The sequence below is a fragment of the Canis lupus genome, chromosome 9 (genome assembly GCF_011100685.1).
Source record: "Canis lupus familiaris isolate Mischka breed German Shepherd chromosome 9, alternate assembly UU_Cfam_GSD_1.0, whole genome shotgun sequence".
Taxonomy (NCBI): Eukaryota; Metazoa; Chordata; class Mammalia; order Carnivora; family Canidae; genus Canis; species Canis lupus.
In genome coordinates this window covers 347,057-361,124 of record NC_049230.1, presented here as the reverse complement: position 1 = coordinate 361,124, position 14,068 = coordinate 347,057, and the positions used below count along the sequence as shown (strand labels likewise).

Genomic DNA, 14,068 nt, shown 5'->3' with positions numbered 1-14,068 from the left:
TTACATGCGTCCCACGGGGATCCCATTAAGGGCCCAGCAGTGACCGAGCTCACACCGCGCCCTCTGGGGACCCCGCGGGCGGCCCGCCCAGCCCCGCCGTCCCCTCCACAACGAGTGCCGTCGGACTGAAGCTGCAGCTTGGCCAGCTCCCCAGAGGGGGCCCCCCGAGCCTGCGCCCACACGTGGCCACCACCATTGTCACCAGCACTTGCCTGTGCTGCGACGCCCGCTGTGGGCAGAGCTCCCCCGCCGTCTTCCCGTGAGGAGCTTGGCCACACTTGTGAATGTATTTCTATTAAAGTGGACGCAGCCCTGAGCAAGTGGGAACGAGTTTAATTTTTCTTAACAGCGAACACTCAAAATAATGAGTATTTTATGTTTCTAAGATTTATGTATTTGTTGGGGCGCAGGTGGTTGAGGTGCCTGTGGCCTTGTGGGTGTTGTAGGGGAACAAGGCCCCGTCTCCACCCTGCAGGCCTGACCGTGGGGCCAGTGGCAGGGCCAAGGCCCAGGCCTCCTCTGTCCAGCCCAGGGGAACCTGCTCACCCCATTCCCCGAGCTGCACCCAGAATGTTCCCGGTCTCAGCCCTGGCGGCCCGGAGACCTGAAACCTGCAACCACTGGTCACTGAGCCCCTGCAAGGACCGGTGGCCAGGGCTTGGGGGAGGCGGACGTGTGACTGTCTCATGGCCCCGCGGGGAGGGAGGGGCCCGGGCCCCCTGCAGGCGGGGAGGAGAACACCTGACACCCGGGGTGCAGGGGCACCCTGGCCCCTCTGGTCGGCTCCCCTGGCTGTTTGCTGGCTCGGGCACCTGCGGTGACCATGGGGGTCATGAGGCTCCACGTCCTGCCTGGGGCGCCTGTGGCCCCTGAGCACAGTGGCAGGGACGAAGGCCGTCTCCGTCCCGAAGGGCCCGGCTGCGCTGCTCGGGGCACGTCCTGGTCCAGGCACGACTGGGGCCCCCAGGGTCACGGCAGCCCCACAGCCTGGGGAGGACACGCAGAAGCTGTCACCACGCTGCTCCTTCCTGTGGCTGGGGGATTTCCTCCCGTGTTATCTGTGAATCTGGACCTAGAAGCGCTGTCCTCGAGTGAGGGCGTCACTGACCGAGCAGGGCAGCTGTCACCGGGCCGCCCTCCTGCTGCCTCGGGAGACGCAGGGACGGAAGCACCAGGGCCGTGGCCGGAGGCACCGGTGAGGGCACAGACCCCGGGGTGGCCGAGGCCCGGCTGCGGGGCGGTCATCCGCCGTCCCTCCCTGGGCGACGCACTGGAGAAAGGCTGAGCAGAGCGTGGCAGGCGCATCATCTGCCGGGCTGGGATTGCGGGCGTCTGGAGGTCCCGACACGGGCCCTGGCAGGGGCACCCTCGGCCGTGTTCCCCCGCGGACGTGGTGAGTGCGCCGGCCACACTGGCCGCTCCTGGAACAGGCTCCTCAGAGCCCAGGCCCGCCCCCGCCCAGGCCCTGGTGCCGCATGGTCGTGGAGGACTCCGTTCTCAGAGCGGGCGAGCGACAGCGAGGGGGCCCCAGGGCGTGGGAACTCCAGGGCGCCGCTGCCTGAACTCAGCTCCCTGGGATCGGATCCGCCTGAGCCAGGAGTAAGCGTTGGGCGCCTGGGCGCCCGTTCCACGCACGTCGGCTCGTGTGTGTCCCGTGGCCCTGCAGGTGTTCACGCCCCGGCTGGCTCCTCACGGAAGGCGGCCTGGACGCGGGTCTCGAGCCCGCCTGGAAGAGCGTCTCTTCGGTCCTTCTGGGGTCGGGCGGGGTGAGGGTAGGTCGGCTTCGCTCAGATTTAAAACGACAAGGACCAGACCCAAGACCTGGGAGTGTGGGCGACACAGGCGGTGACCCATGGTCCCCCAGGGCCATCTGGGGGACAGTTAATTTTGCCTTTTGAGGTTTTGTGCTTCCTGCTTGGACATTTTGGGAAGCACAGGAAACACATGGTTTTAAGTAAAGAAAGCCGAGTGCCTGCAGACCTCATCCATGGGTGTGTCTGGGTGACGGGGGGCGGGGCCTCGTTGCCCGCGGTGAGGACCCGAGAAGGCTTTTCCTCGGAAGGTGCTGGAAATGGCCCGTGGTGGCTGTGCCGCGTCTCCCTCCTGAACGACTCCCGTGGGTGCTGACTCACACCCGGGCCCTGGGACACGAGCGGGGCCCCGAAGGCCCGTCCCCCATCCCGCCTCCCAGCCCTGGCTTGCGGGTATGTGCGGCCAGGACAGTGGCTCCCCCTCCGGTCTGGGAACCCACAGGGGCTGGAGGCGACTCTCCCGGACAGGTGACCTGCGGGACGTGGCCGGCACGCGCTGTGAGGGGCACACGCCCAGCGGCCACGGGGACGGCACACCCCCCGGGACTCCCACGGAGCTGTCCGCCCCAGCTAACGCCCTGCTGGACGCCGACCACGTGCAGGTGTCATAGGGCGTCCCGGGGCCCAAGACGAGCAAGACGCCTGGGGCCCATGCTCCCTGGCGCCCCTGCCCCAGCCCGCCAGGGCCTCCCTGACCACCGGCTGGGGATGGCAGTGCAGCCTTCCTCGTGGGGTGCGCGGGATGGAGGGGAGCCTCCGCAGGGGGAGGAGGGGGTGCCTGGCAGGTCCTGCCCGCCCCGGAGCCGCTCCCATCCCTGCCTGCGCCCTGCGCACGGCGGCGGCACTCTGGGGGCCTGAGCCCTCACCAGGGTCAGGAAGGACCGTGGGTGGGCAGGCTGGGCGGTTACCAGGCCGGGAGACTGTGGACATTCAGAGCTGGTCACCCAGGGAGATGGCAGCCGCTCGCCGCCCTCAGCTGGACCTGAAAGGAGTGAGAACAGACGGAATTCAAAGATGCCCACAAAAGGGCTTCCTGGCGACAGCAGGACCTCGCCCCCTTCTCCTCCGCGCCCCCCGTGCTGGCGCCTCGGGGCGCTGCACCCTAGCCGACAAGCGGGCCGCGGAAGCAAAGTGGACCCCCGGCCCCCACCCCGACCCCCACCCCCACCCCAACCCCCACCCTGTGTTGTCTGAAAAAGTGGGTTTGAAATCCAGATCCTGCCTCACAGGCACCAGCGTCGGCCTAGAGGGCCCTGCAGGCACCTGCAGACTTGTGTTGTGCGTGCCCTGACTGGGGGCCTGGGTCCACGGAGAACTCCATGCACACGCTCGTGCTCAACGTGCACCACGCACAGTGCTCACCTGCACGCATGTGCAGTCATGCACGCTCACGCACACACACAATGCTCACATGCACACACACATGCATACACATACATGCACATGCACACATTTTGCACACTCACACACATGTCCAATCGTGTACATTCACACACACAATGCTCACATGCATAGACATGCACACACATAAACACAATGCTCATGTGCATACGCATGTGCACACACGCATGCACACGTGCATTCATGCACACACACAATGCTGATGTACATACACACATGCACACATGCATACTCACACGTAAACACAATGCTCACGTGCATATGCACTTGCACACACACGTCCATTTGTGCACACACACAATGCTCATGCACATACACACGTGCACACACTCAGACACTCAAACGCTCACACACACATGCACCTGCAACCCAGTGGGAGAATGGGGAGATGCATCCTTGCACGGCAGCCGTAGAGTGAAGGGAAACCACTCTTTCTTCCCTCAGTTCCTCTGGCACAATTGACTTTCTCCCAGCAAGTGTACTCACTCTCCTGTTCAAGGAATTTGACTGACAATGTTTTCACAGGCTCTCTGGGCGTTCCCACGTCACTTTCTCAATGACATTCCGAGGCTGGCAGGCAGGTGGCTGCTCAGGTCAAGGGGGCGGGAGGAGGGTGACGCCCACAGGCATCTCCCCCACTCTGAGCGCCTGTGGCTGCCACGGCCGCTTATGGGGGACAAGGCCAGGCCAGGGCCTCCCGCGCCCCACGTGGTCCTCACCGTGACTTCCTCAAGTCCATGTACAGGTGGGAACAGGAGGATCGAAGTAGGGATGGTCGTCCTCAAACACCACACAGAGAACACGCTGGGGGTTGTGGAGGACACTGCATCTCCGTCTGGCTCTGGCGCTCCAGGCACCACATGGCCCATGAGATAGCGCAGCTCACACCGCAGCCCGCACCCGTCCTAGCGCCTCCTCCTGTCCTGGGCCCCACTCACCCCACTCAAACCCCCAGCCCTTTAGGTCGTTCGGTAAAGTGGCCGAAGTACTACGCTCTGGGGAGGAACGGTCGTCTCCAGCAGTCGGAGAGACCCGGAGAGACCCATTAGGTGGCGGCCTCTTCCTGGGTTGCGGGACGTCCAGCTAAGCGCTCACCCCCGAAGACCTGGCTCCGCGCTCCCCACGCCATGGGGCCCAGAAATGTTGCCGAGGACGGAAGCCTCTGAGTTACTGTTGGATTGACTCCTGCCTCTGACCGCAGATGTCTTGCCAGTAGGTCTCGAGGAGCCACGAGCACCGTCGTCCATGTGACGGACAAGCGTGCAATCCTGTGGGAGGGCTGGAGGTCAAGGTCCCCGAGAGACGAAGTCTGAGGCCGGGGGGAGCGTCGGCGTCGCCCCGAGGCCGCATGGCCTGGCCGTGGGGCCCAGCAGGCGGGCGCAGAAGCAGGCCTCCTCTGGGCCAGAGGCTGCGCAACAGGGGCCGCTCCAGCAGGGACGTCGCCGCAGGGCCGCTGGAGCCCCTGGTGACTGCAACGTGGCCCGCAGCCACTCTCCACGGCCCAGCCGCCCCGGCCAAGCAGGCGAGCCCGACGGGAGGTGGCGGGAGCCCCACCGGGCGCCATCCAGGGGAGCTGATCCCGCCGCCTCGCGCCTGCCGCTTTCCCAGGCGGGCGGTTCGGGCCTCCGCGCTGGGCCTCGCTGCCCAGGGAGCCCCCCTCCCCCGCAGCCCTGGCGCCGTGGGGTCTGCCAGCTGAGCCTGTGTCCACCCTCACCAAGCGTTCTGGAACTCGGGAGGGAGACAGGATGGGTCCGGGCCACGCGGGACCTGTGGAGACGAAGGCAAGGGCCCCCACGGGTCCTTGCCCTGACGGGCCACCACCAAGGTTTGCGTCCCTTGGACTCAGCGTCTGTGCAAAACCAGTAACGGGTGCTCCCCGGAGGCTGCGATCACACCTTCTCCCGGGGGCACGGTTACCCCGGGAAAGCCCACAGGAGCCTCTGGGGAAGCCGGGGACAGAGATGGACCGGTGTGTTCTCAGCAGTTGTCGCGGCCTCCCCGGGGGACACTGCCCACCCCCCCACCCCCCTGCTTCAAGGTGTTCTGGGTCCATGACGCGCTCAGGTCTGGGAGCCGGTGGAGGGGCCGTGAGCCCGTTTCTATGATTCGGGCCAGACTTTTCCTCCCTTGACCTCGAACATCCCTGCGGGTGCAGGTCAAGTGAGAGTCCCCGTGCTTCCTGGGGTTCCCGAGCAGCAGGGCGCCGCCAAGCGACCCACCCCGGGGCCCCCCAGGCCTGTGAGTCAGAGGATTCTGACGTGGCTCCGCCCGCATCCACCCGTGCGACCACACCCCCTCCTTTCTGCAGGTGGGTGCCCCCACTGGGCCTCTGCCACCCTGGGACCTCAGCACTCCACTGAGTTTCAGTTTTCCAGTTGAGTTACATGGTCCCTTCTAGGGAGGGGCCTCAGGGCTCTTCAGGGGTGCCGGGATCCCCACTGTCTCAGTGGGAGGGGCCTCTGTTGGATCCTCTCCATGTAGGTGAACGGCCTTAAATGGCAGAGTCACCTCCATATCCCCAACCCTTTGAATCCCTTTTCTACATTGGACATTTCTAACCCGCTCACTGTGGGCCACCTTCCAGTCCATGTTTCAGCCACCCAGGCTCTCAGAGCTGACCCCGACCCTGACCCCGATGCTGACCTTAACCCTGACCCCGACGCTGACCCCGACCCTGACCCCGACGCTGACCCTGACCCTGAATCCGACCCCGACCCTGACTCCGACCCCGACCCGATCCTGACCCTGACCCTAACCCTGACCCCGACCCTGACCCCGATCCTGACCCTGACCCTGACGCCAACGCCAATGCTGATGCCGATGCCGACGCAGACCCTGACCCTCTCAGACCCTGACCCCGACGCTGACCCTAACCCTGACCCCAACCCCAACCCCAACCCCAACGCTGACCCCAACCCTGATCCTGACCCTGACCCTAACCCAGACCCTGACCCCGACGCTGACCCTAACCCTGACCCCGACCCTGACCCTGACGCTGACCCTCACCCCAGGTTGCGACCTGAACATGGATGGCTGCTTGATGAGCCCACGTCGGCTGTCTTGGGTCTGCCTGGTCCAGCGTTAGCTTCCTGCCGCTCTTCTCCCACAGCCTCCACATCCATCCCCACACATTTCTGCGTATAAAGTAGAAAACTCGAGTAGCTCTTGAGGAACAGAGCCCACTTCCTCATGGGTCACACTCGGCACCCACCTTCAGGCCCGAGGCTTCTGGTCACAGGTCTAGAAGCAGAGGGGCAGTAGGGTTAGGGTCCTGAACGTCGTCCTGTAGGCTGGCTGCCGCTGAGGTGCCATGTGGCCCCCAGGCGGTGCAGGGATGGGGTGCTCTGCGGGGTGGGAGCTGTGTGAGGGTCAGGACTCCTCCCCAGCGTCACCCTCATCACGCTGGCCCTGCTCCCAGAGCCCACCGCTAGGGGCTCTTGAATAAAGGCCTCCTAGGTCATCGTGCACAAATCACACGATGACATCTCAACCCAGAAGAATGAGTCTGAAGAAACCAAGCCACCTGGTTGACCTTGCCGATGGCGTTTGCGACCTTGGGTGCGAAGGTCTGGAAGCTACCCCTATGCCCTGACCCTCCCCCACGTTCGCCGGCACAGGTCCCAGCACCTGCCCCGCCCTGGGGGACCCTCACCACTGTCTCTGTGGTTTCCCAAGCCCACGTGATCACCCGCTGCACCCTCCCCAGCCCCCCAGGGCCCCCACTCTTCATCCATCCTGTGTGGGGCTCTGGGCGTCCTTCCCTGTCCAGCCCGTGAACCTCAGGCCCAGGGAAGGTGAGGACGGCCGTCATGTCCGGATGGCCTGCAGACCCCATGAGGCGACAGGAGGACACCTGCCGTCCAGAGCCGGCTTTACCTGCTTCTGGGTGGCACTGCCCATCCGTATGGAGCCCCCACCGCGAGGGACAGTGGCCTGGGCCTGTCTCAGCCCACCAGCAGGCGGCAGCCCGGAGCCGCCTGGCCCACTGTGGCCTGCCTCCAGAGCCGTGTGTGGGAGGCAGGCCGACTGTACTGGAGTGAAGCAGGCCACACCTGCCTGGCCCCGAACGGGGTTTCCTGCAGGTGTCCCCGCCTGCACACCTGGGCTGAGTCACCGAGGCGTGGCTCAGCACTGACCCAGGAGGACCTGTCCCTGGGGCTCCCAGCCGGGCAGTTCCGGGGCAGCGCCCACACTGTGCCCCGTCCGCCCATCTCCTGCCCTGTCCCTGGCATGCGCAGCTCTCCGGGGCCGAGGGGCCTGCGAGGGGACAGCGTGGGAGGGCCTGGCCGCACAGTCCCCAGGGCCACAGCAGGACCCTTCTCTCCTGTCGGGGCAGGGAAAGGCTTTCACACCTCATGCGCTTGCAGGCCGCGGTGTGTGGGCGCAGACGGGCCGGACAGCATCCTCCCACGGCCGCGTGGCGGGGACGCTGCTGGAAATGCAAGTGGGCGGCCAGCTCAGTGCCCTCCAGGCCCACCTGCCTGGGGGGTGGTCTGGGCACCACCAGGGCGGCCCCCGTGGGCCCTGTTCCCCACTCTGCATGGTTTGGGGGCAGCGGAGGAAAGCAGACTCCGGCCAGCGAGCTGAGGGACGCCATGTCCCTGTGAGGCCCCACGACGGTGTCTCACGGTGAGCGCGGTCCTGGCAGCTGGTGGCCCCTCGGGTGTGTAGGGCCAAAGGCTCACGACCTTGGCAACTTCCCACGGTCGGGTAGGAGAGGTCCGCATGTGGGCGCTGGGTGGCTCCCTTGGTTACGTGGCCAAATCTTGATTTCCGCTCAGGTCACAGTCTCAGGGTCGCGGCACTGAGCCCCGCGTGGGGTCTGATTCTCTCCCTCTGCCCACCCTCCCTGACTTGTGTGTGCTCTCTCTCCAAAACAATCTTTCGAAAAATTATTTAACAAAAGACAATGTACAGATATGGGCACGCGGAACGCGGGAAGGCGCACCACACCACCAGCTGCTGAGTCGGGGGGTCTGCAGAGCCGGGTGGACGGCGGGAGGCACGCAGTCAATACTTTCCACTCGCACGCTGGGACACAGGACAGTGTGTGCGTCGGACACCTCCCTGCCCTGAACCCGGTGGTTGGTCCAAGCAGGTGCCTGAGCTGGGAGCAGCCCACGAGGAGCACCTGCTGGGGGCACAGGGAGCATGTATTGGGGCACGGGAAGCATGTACTGGGGCATGGGGAGCACCTGCTGGGGGCACGAGGAGCATCTGCTGGGGGCACAGGGAGGATGTGCTTGAGGGGATGCGGAGCACGTCCTGGGGGCACGGGGAGCACCTGCTGGGGCCACAGGGAGGATGTACTGGGGCACGGGGAGCACCTGCTGGGGGCACGGAGAGCACGTCCTGGGGGCCCGGGGAGCACCACCTGGGGGCCCAGGGAGCACCTAGAGGGAGCATCTGGGAGTATCCACTCGGAGCACACGGGACCATGTCCTACAAGCAGGTGCAGGGTGAGGATGCGGAGGCTGAATGGGGCCTTGCTGCCTCTAAGCTGGGTCTGGGGTGAGGCGCCCCCCCCCCGCCCCGGGCGGCAGGGCCCTGCGCTCTGGCTGGTGACACCGTGGAGCCTGCAAGTGCACAGACGGCCAACCGCAGCCCTGCCCGCGCTGGGGGTGCGAGGCCTCGGCTGAGACAGCTGTGTGCGTGCTGACCGGCGTGCCCCACGGTCGGAGCCCAGCCCGGAGCCCAGGGCTGCCCCTCCTCCTCCCCGGGATCTGGCTCCGAGGAGGGTGGGGCTGCCCACGCAGGGCTGGGAGGGCGTGGCGGGGCTGGCACACAGCAGGTGCACGGGGTCCCTCCCACCCCCTCCCACCCCTCCACCCCCTCCGTCGGGCAGAGCCGGGAGCAGAGGCCGGTGACTGTGCCCAGGTCCCTGCTGGCTGGACACCTCCCCCTCCTCCGTGCCCCCTGTGCACGGCTGGCCCCCACCCCTCCTCCTGGCCCCCGGCTCCAGGGCCGCCTGGGGGCCACCCGGCCCGGCCTGGCTCTACCCCGTCACTCCCGGGTCTAGCCGAGGCACACATCCGCCAGCCACTTAGGTGGGAGCGTCCCCGGGGATGTCAGGTCCTCGTGACATCGTGTCTCATACATGGTCCCTCCTGAGGCCACCCTGTGGCGGTCAGGGGGCCCTCCTTCCCCGTGTGGTGCCGCCCTGAGGGAATGTGCCCGCGGGGCCTTCCTACTCGCGCGACGGCTGTGGGACGCCCGCAGGGGCCCATGGTCTGCTCAGGGCCAGCAGACTGAGGTGCTGCCAAGGTCTGACGGCCCAGAGTGGCTGCTGTCACCCCCAGCGGTGGGGGTGCGGGGATGATCACATGGGGCCGGCCCAGGGCGCGCACCCCCGCCGCCACACAGCCCGGGTCAGCCTGGACTCGAGCGTGGCCCCGGGGGCCAGGGTGGGGAGCCCCTCGGTTCCTAACGGCCGCCCACGCCCCCCCCCCCCCACGGGAAGTTAGGGTAGGGAGGCGTTCAGGTGCCGGTTACCGGGTGGAGCTGGCTCGCTCGGTTCACGTCTAATTACATGTGGCTGCCGCAGTTGCTAAACATAAATCACAAGCATTTGACCACAATTACGGTAATTACGTCCCTATGAGAAGGTCAGCAAAAATGACCTCGGAGGGGAAGCAGTGTGACAGCAGTGACTCCGAGGCCAGGGCGCCGAGCGGGAAGGCATGGGCCCACGCGGGAGCCTCCCCGGGCAGGGGCGCCTGCACTTCTTACCGGGTGACAGGGGGCAAGGCGCGGAGGGGGATGGGCCGGGTCCTGACATTTTCCGGGAGTGTCTGGTTCCGGGGGCGGCTGACTCTTGGGTGAGCAGGTTCAGATGACAGGAGCGACCGCCAATGCATGCCCGATAACCTTAGGCCTGGGCAGGGAATAAAAGCGCCTACGCGGGCTCGTCCTCGGGGAGCACGCTGGGGAGACAGGCCCCACGCGGCCTGAGTCGGGCCTGCGGGGCCAGGCTTCGGTCACCCACCAGGGATGAGGCTCGAAGCTGAGGTTGCCCTGAGAATCGAGGCACCAGCCACTTTCCTAGTCACCCAGACTCAACCGAAACAGACCTGGCCCCACGGCCCGTGTGACCCCGAGCGGGCGGGGCCGTGTCCTGCGCCCGTCCCAGGACATGCGGGTGCCCTGACGGCCGCTGCCCGGTGCCGTGGGTCTGCCTCCCGAGGCCCGCCCTGCGCAGGGGCTGCAGCCCGGGAACGCATCGTACAAACGAGGCCAGGTGGCACCTGGTAGACGTTTTTTGATGAAGACACGTGACCAGTGAAGCTTGATGCTGGCCTGACCTTGGGCCACAGCCTTGTCCCTCCCCACACTCTCCGGCGTGGACCATGGGGTGGGGCGGGTGGCCCCCTGGGCGAGCATCCTGCCCTCCCCACAGTGTCCACCCTGCTGAGTTGTGCTGGGGCTGCTGGCACCGCTGCTCCCATGACAGAGCCCGTGGAAGGCACCTGGCCCCTTGGCTGCTGTCACCTGGGGGTGGCGGGGGGCAGGCAGTGTCCCTCCGCAAAGTCCCTCCTCGTCTTTGTGACTCCAGCAGGTCCGGGTCCTGCACCTTCCGCACCCCCTCTGCTGTTGGAGGACAGTGCGTGTGGGAAGTCCCCAAGTGTTGCTCCGGATGCCAGGATGCCCAGCTCCTTCCAGCTGTGCGTGGGGGGCAGTACCGCTGTGGCCTCCTGCTGGTTTTAACTGGAGAAATGCTCACTGGGACGTGACCCCAGCCATCTGAGGATGGGCACATTCCAAGATGCCCTTACTGCCAGGAAGACCCCACATGCCTGCTGGCAAGGACCCTTCTGGTTCAAAATCGATCCCATGGGGGTTGCTTTGCCCTTGACCAGGCCCTAGCAGGTGGCGTGTGGCAGCTGGTCACTGGGCAGCCTCAGACAGCCATGCCCACCCCAGGCCCAAACCTAACAAGCCCCCTCAGAGCCTGACACCACAGGCACCGAGGACCCATTTATGGGGACATTTCACTGCCGGGTCAGGAGGGTCAGCAGCCCCACTGTGCCAGGCACACAGGTGCCCAGCAGGCCTTGAGCTTCGCTGAAGCACAGACCTCCCCAGGAGCTGGGCAAAGGCCTAGGAACCTGTTCTGCTGCTGTGGCCTCACCCCATGGCTGGCTGGTGGCTCATCAGGAGGAGGGAAATCTGGAAATTCCTGCTTCAGAGACCTTCAGGAATCCAGAGGTACCTGTGTCCCCAGGAGGGAGGGCCTGTCACAGCGCCTTAGGTCTGACAGCAGCAAGGCCAGGCCCTGCCCAGGATCCTGCTGGACTCGTCCAAGAACACCACCAGGTGAGAATGGGTCCCTCAGCCCTTGTTTTTAATGAGTGGACTTACTGTTTTAGGCTCATGAGAAAAACCAAGTAGACCGCGTTGGCTGCGCGGCTGCTCAATCGGTGAGCTCATGCAGCAGTCTTCCAACGGGAGGCTGTGACTGTCCAGTCCTGTATGAGTTCTGTGGCTCTTGACAGCTGCGCGTCCTGCATGCACCGCTGCAGTGGCCCAGTTTTAGGGAAGCGGACCTGGGCACAGGTGCTTGGCAGTCCTCCAGGTCGCGGGGGCTTGAACCTAGGACGGAACCAGAGATGGCCTCTGCCCGTTGGCCCCGTGGTCACCAGGGGCTTCTGAAACCTTGTGAATCATCGCTCCGGCCGGTAGCACTCAGTCTTGGCATTTGTGACATGACGGGGTCCTAGAGCAGCCCCTGCTCTTCCCCAGATCCCGACGACCTTAAGGGGCAGCCTCTTTACCACAGGCAGCACTCGGGTGTGAGTTGCTGCAGAGCCGCGTGGACACGGCTGTGGGTAGGAGGTGGTTGCAGGTTCCTCTCCCCGGGGCCCTGGGTGGTGGTTTCACTTCACCCACTTCTCATAGCACTTCTGCACCCGGGGACCTGCAGGGAAGGGGCAGGCACTGCAAAGCGGCTGTGGGGAGGGGTACAGGAGTCCTCAGCCTCCAAGCTGCCCCTGGGCCACAGGGCGACATCCCTTCCACGACTGGGCTGGACCCCGGGGGGGCGGAACCTACCCAGTCCAGGGCTTCTCCAAATGGATCCCTCGGCTGTCAGCACGTTCAAGGGGTCGGGGCCCCCGCCCGCCCTGCGGGTTCACCAGGCCGCTCTCAGTTCCAGCTGTGTGGGCGCCTGCAGATGAGACCTCACCAGAGGTGACAATTCCATCCCTACAACCAGTGACATTTCTAACTCTCTGACCAAAGAGTGCAATGTGCAAAGCAACAGGCGGAAGAGGTCACTCCCCTCCCCACAGTCACTTGACATTCCTCCTGAAACGTGTCCCGGCTGGAGAAGAAATGCGACGATAGGTCAGTGTTCTCCACCACCTGATGCTGTTCGGGGCTCCGGAGCTCAGCTCCACACCAGAGAGCTTTAGGCAGCAGGAAAGCCTGCTTTTGTGAGCACAGAGGTGGCTACACAGAGCGCTATGGCCCCTCATTCTGCCGGTAGAGCCCCTTGGCCCTTCCAGGATGAGGAGCAGGTGGGATGGCACACCTGAGAGACTGCCATCCACCCTCCAGCCAGGCCCAGCCCCGGCCCCGGTGTCGGCCCCAAGCCCCAGGAGGACACCTTCCCCCAGGGGCTGGGGCCGCCTGTGCTCCTCCTGTCTCCCCTGCTGGATGTTAGGCCCATGGTGGCCCCAGTGACTCGCTGGTGAAGGAAGGCATGCTCAGCACACTATGCTCACCAACTTACCATGCGAGGTCCTTCTAGAACAAGGGTCTCCGTGGGAGGTTTTGCACGCAGGGGGCATTTGGCAATATCTGGAGATGGTATGGGTTGCCAAACCTGTGAGGTGGTGGGGCTGGGGTAGTGACATCTAGAGTCTAGGGGCCAGGATGCTGCTAAAATCCTACAGTGTGCGAGAGGGTCCCCAGGAAGAATCAAGCAAGAAGTTAGTGAAGCAGGTAGGAGACCAAACTGCAGGGACGAGCAAGCAGAGGTCGGCAGCGATGCTCACGACCTGGGGCAGCAATGCTCACGACCTGGGGCCAGTGACGCTCGGGAGGCTCAGGACCTGGGGTCCCAGTGATGCTTGGGATCTGGGCCCAGCGACCGTTGGGATGCTCAGGACCTGTGGCCCAGCGACACTCATGACCTGGGGCAGCGACCCTTGGAATGCTCATGACCTGGGACCCAGCGACACTCATGACCTGGGGCAGCGACCCTTGGGATGCTCAGGACCTGTGGCCCAGTGACACTCATGACCTGGGGCAGCGACCCTTGGGATGCTCACGACCTGGGGCCAGTGACACTCGGGAGGCTCAGGACCTGGGGTCCCAGTGATGCTTGGGATCTGGGCCCAGCGACCCTTGGGATGCTCAGGACCTGTGGCCCAGCGACACTCATGACCTGGGGCCCAGCGACACTCATGACCTGGGGCAGCGACCCTTGGGATGCTCAGGACCTGGGGCCCAGTGACACTCATGACCTGGGGCAGCGACCCTTGGGATGCTCATGACCTGGGGCCAGTGACACTCGGGAGGCTCAGGACCTGGGGTCCCAGTGGTGCTTGGGATCTGGGCCCAGCGACCCTTGGGATGCTCAGGACCTGTGGCCCAGCGACACTCATGACCTGGGGCAGCGAGCTCGGGAGGCTCAGGAGCGAGGGGCGGGTGCTCAGAGCCCACGGTGCGCTCACCAGTGAGGCAGCCGCGCCCGCACCTGCAGCTGGGCCTCCCCGCCCACGCGGCCCGCAGACGCGCAGGAGTCGGAGCCTCTGCAGGGCGCACTCAGACGCTGCGAGGCCCGATGCCCAGGGCACCCCTGATGGAATCCGGCTGGTCCCTCAGCGGCCCCGTGGCCGTTCCCGGTCCGTCTG

The 14,068-nt window shown here is 65.4% G+C and overlaps 3 long non-coding RNA genes across 3 annotated transcripts; all 3 read right to left on the bottom strand.

Moving 5' to 3' along the window:
* Positions 1-313: 313 nt before the first annotated feature.
* LOC119873399 lies at positions 314-2,939 on the bottom strand. Its single transcript, XR_005363962.1, has 2 exons — positions 1,981-2,939; positions 314-1,821 (listed from the first exon to the last, which is right to left on the bottom strand). It is a non-coding gene; the product is annotated as an uncharacterized LOC119873399 (long non-coding RNA).
* Positions 2,940-3,487: 548 nt separating this feature from the next.
* LOC119873201 lies at positions 3,488-7,470 on the bottom strand. Its single transcript, XR_005364094.1, has 3 exons — positions 6,424-7,470; positions 6,219-6,346; positions 3,488-4,480 (listed from the first exon to the last, which is right to left on the bottom strand). It is a non-coding gene; the product is annotated as an uncharacterized LOC119873201 (long non-coding RNA).
* A 2,127-nt stretch (positions 7,471-9,597) lies between these two features.
* Positions 9,598-13,552, bottom strand: LOC119873200. Its single transcript, XR_005364093.1, has 4 exons — positions 12,261-13,552; positions 11,571-11,801; positions 9,942-11,421; positions 9,598-9,759 (listed from the first exon to the last, which is right to left on the bottom strand). It is a non-coding gene; the product is annotated as an uncharacterized LOC119873200 (long non-coding RNA).
* Positions 13,553-14,068: the final 516 nt, after the last annotated feature.